We start from the raw sequence: 4482 nt of genomic DNA on the forward strand, positions 1-4482 counted from the left end.
ACTTCAAATGGCCTAACTTACAGAATGGGTCCAAAATCCAGGACCCAAGACTCCCTGTAGGCGTGAAATTTGACAAACGTGTGGCTGCTGCACCACCGTGCTGTTAACCAAAGGTTCAGTAGACTGGCCTCCTCCTTTGGCTTTGGAATGGGTCAACTCACTTTGGCCAACTCACCGTGACCAATTTGTCATGACCAACTCGCCACAGAATATGCCGTAGCCATATCATTTCAGAATACTGGTTGTCCAATGTCTTCTTAAAATCCTCCAGTGTTGGAGCATCCACAACTTCTGGAGGCAAGTTGTTCCACTGATTAATTGTTCTCACTGTCAGGAAATTTCTGCTTAGCTCTAGGTTGCTTCTCTCCTTGGTTAGTTTCCACCCATTGCTTCTCACCCTGCCTTCAGGTTCTTTGGAAAATAGATTGACTCTCTCTTCTTTGTGGCAACCTGTTAGATATTGGAACACTGCTATCATGTCATCTATAGTCCTTCTTTTCATTAAACTAGACATACCCAATTCCAGCAACCGTTCTTTATATGCTTTAGCCTCCAGTCCAGTGGCGGGTTCCTCCCGGTTCGGCCTGGTCCTCTTGAGCCGGTAGCGGTGACGATATGACGTCACCGAACCAGTTCTTCCACCACCCCCGCCCCCGGTGCCCCCCCATCCCCCCCACGTTATTCTTACCTTTTATTTGGCCCCACCTCCAATCTATTGCTGCCTCCTGAGTCCCAGCTGATGGCTAGAGGGAAAAAAAACTGTTTAAACTCTTGCCGAGGGGCTTCAAAGGGCCGCCCTACAGCTGATCAGTGAACAAATGAGTAGACCAGTGCCTGCAAAAATACATGAGTAGACCAGTGCCTGCAAAAACACATGAGTAGATCAGTGCCTGCAAAAATACATGAGTAGATCAGTGCCTGCAAAAATAAATGGGTAGATCAGTACAGCTCTGCAAGCAGTTAAAAGCCTGGTAGACCAGTACCTCTGCTAAATCCTAAATAATTGTCATATGACCATCAAGCCATGCCCACAAAATAAGCCACGCCCACAGAACCGGTAGTAAAAAAATTTAGAACCCACCCTAAGTCCCCTAAGAGGGCAGAGTCAACATTGAGTGTAGAGTCAGTGCGATAACTGGAGCTTAGAGTTTTGATTCCACTCCAAAATTACTTTTGGAGTTTCAATGACAATCATCTTCTCTCAACCTGTCGCTTCAAATCTCGAGTATGACTTAGTGAGCGATGATCAAGCTTATACAGCCATCATCAAATTATTCTCAGACCTAGCAGGGAACTTTTTAAAACTACTAGTTGACCGAAGGTTCTTTAGGTGAGAGTGGTGATGATGAAAAATGCTTTCAAGGGGATAATCCTTTATATTCTCATGCTGGAAAACATCCAGCCATTTCCAGGTGAATAAAAACTGAGTTAAGGGGCTGGTTCACCTTATTTCACACCAGGTCTTCCATATATCCAGGTGACAGCTAAATAATTCAGGATTTTAGAAAGGATTTTAGAGGAAAGGTGGGATCCAGGTGTTTTCCTTCAGACACTGGGATTTGGGATTGCTTCCTTATGCTTCCCTGAGCATAAAAGACTTACCAGGTGAGGTTTCCTTTGAAGGAGAACTCATCAAAGATGAGGTCTTAAGGTGTCTCAGTCCAAATTTAGTTTATGCCCGTGTGTATATGCAAGACATATGAAGCAGTGGTGAAATCCAAATCTTTTTACTACTGGTTCTGTGGGTGTGGCTTGATGGGCATGGCAGGGGAAGGATACTGTAAAATCTCCATTCCCACCCCACTCCAGGGGAAGGATACAGCAAAATCACCATTCCCTCCCCATTCCTGGGGGAAGGATATTGCAAAATCTCCATTCCCACCCCACTCTGGGGCCAGCCAGAAATGGTATTTGCCGGTTCTCTGAACTACTTAAAATTTCTGCTACCGGTTCTCCGAACTGCTCAAAATTTCCGCTACCGGTTCTCCAGAACCTGTCAGAACCTGCTGGATTTCACCCCTGGTATGATGGTAGGATGATGAAGTGATGAACCAACAATACCTTTTGCATGACGACAGCTGATTTGTGACGCTATGCCAGTCGTCCTCGACACACAAGAGTTCATTTAGTGACAGTTTGAATTTACAATGACACTGAAAAAAGTGATTTATGCCATTTTTTCCACACATACGACCTTTGCAGCATCCCAATGATCGTGTGATTAAAATCCAGATGCTTGCAACTGATTCATATTTATGATGGTTGCAATGTCCCAGGATCATGGGATCTCCTTTTGTAAACTTCTGACAAGCAAAGTCAATGGGGAAGCCAGATTCACTTAACAACCGTGTTACTAACTTAACAGCTGCAGTGATTCACGTAACAACTGTAGGAAGTTAGCACCCACCCCTCTCCTAGGAAAATGAGATATTTTAGAAAATATTAGAAGGGCAGAATATTTCCCTTAAAAGCCCCCCCGCCCCTTTGTCAATGGGCCATTAAGGCCTGGGCCAGTCTATTTTACATAACAAAGATCTACCTCTTTCAGGCAGAGCCATTTAATTGCCCTTCATTGCATCACCCAGCAAGATTCAACCAAACGTAACACACAGACAACCTAAAAAGCTAGCCATGACCTCTGACAGCAACCAATCAGGGTACTCTTCCTGTGCCCTGGGAAGTTCAAAGCCAGAGAGGGTATAAAACCCAAGGACTCTCAGCATCTCTTCCCTTTTTCTGCCCAAGATCTCCAAGGCATGTGATCCTGTTCATCAATAAAACCTTCTTTCCAAGCAACTTCCACGAATCCAGTGTCTTTTTCCCCACTTGGAACTGAACCCAGAAAGATATTTCTTCCAACACAACTATGGCAAGAAAGATTGTAAAACGGGGCAAAACTCACTTAACAAATGTCTCACTTGGCACCATAAATTTTGGGCTCAATTATTGTAGTAAGTCGAGTAAGAGATTTCTGTTGCTATAGAATCATGGGCTGTTGATGAATTAGCTAACTAGACCCAACTTCATGTTATTGAATCAACAACACCTCACATGTCTAATGTATGTACATCAGTGGTGAAATCCAATTTTTTTTACTACCGGTTCTGTGGGTGTGGCTTGGTGGGCGTGGTATGGCTTGGTGGGCGTGGTAGGGGAAGGATACTGCAAAATCTCCATTCCCACCCCACTCCAGAGGAAGGATACTGCAAATTCCCCATTCCCTCCCCGCTCCTGGGGGAGGATATTGCAAAATCTCCATTCCCTCTGGGGCCAGCCAGAGGTGGCATTTGCCGGTTCTCCAAACTGCTCAAAATTTCCGCTACCGGTGCTCCAGAACCTGTCAGAACCTGCTGGATTTCACCCCTGATGTACATACAGGTAGTCCTTGATTTACAACGGTTTGCTTAATGACCATTCATGATGGTCTTAATGATGGCCTTAATGACCGTACGTTGACAGTTGTGACGCATATTTTGAGTGACAGGGAGCCGCAGCAGAGGGGTGAAAGAGCCCCCTGCCCCTCCAGAGCCGCAGGTTGTTGTCCCCTGGTATAGGTTGTCCTCGATTTACAACGGTTCATTTAGTGACCATTCAAAGTTACAACGGCACTGAAAAAAGTGACTTACAACCATTTTTCACACTTATGACCATTGCAGCCCACCCATGGTCACGTGATTTACACTGGGGAAACCAGATTCACTTAACAACTGGGTTACTAATTTAACAACTGCAGTGATTCACTTAAGAAACAAATTTATCTCACTGCAACATAAATTTTGGGCTCCATTGTAGTCGTAAATCGAGGACTACCTGGTATTTCAGGGGCTGGCATGTTATTGTCATTGTTCTCCAAACTTTTTTTTTTTTTTTTTTTTGAAGGGGAAGTGTTGCAATAAAACGTCTGCAACTCAAAATCCGATTCCAGAGAACTCCCGGAAACAAATCACTTTTATACTCTGATCTGATGTGCGTGGAGGGTGCGTTCTTATTTCCCACAAACAAGGATAATCTCCTATGTCACTCAATCGAACCCCATCCCTTTTTGAATTTGTTGAATGAGGATGTTGCAATTGATCTATGAGAACTATAACCACTTCTGCTTTCCTGCGAGGAAAGAGATTTCTGTCAAAAGGCCTTTTCCTGCACTGTTCTGACAATAGCACAGAATAAACCACAGGAGCGCAGAAGCTCTCCGAAGTCCTGGAGAAAGGCAGCTCTCCTGCACCAAGAGGTGAGACCATCCTTCCTTTTTCACTCAGTGGGAATTTTAAGAGCCTAGTTGACTTCAAAGGCCTCTGACTGAGATCGAAAAGAGCTTTAAAGCAGGGGTCTCCAACCGCGGCAACTTTAAGACTTGTGGACTTCAACTCCCAGAATTCTGGCCAGTTGAAGACCACAAGTCTTAAAATTGCCAAGGTTGGAGACCCCTGCTTTAAAGGGTCTAATCTGAGCTTTTATTGGCATCCTTTACTTTTGCAGCTT

Source organism: Pantherophis guttatus, chromosome 10 (assembly GCF_059756535.1).
Source record: "Pantherophis guttatus breed Tessera chromosome 10, ASM5975653v1, whole genome shotgun sequence".
Lineage (NCBI taxonomy): Eukaryota > Metazoa > Chordata > Lepidosauria > Squamata > Colubridae > Pantherophis > Pantherophis guttatus.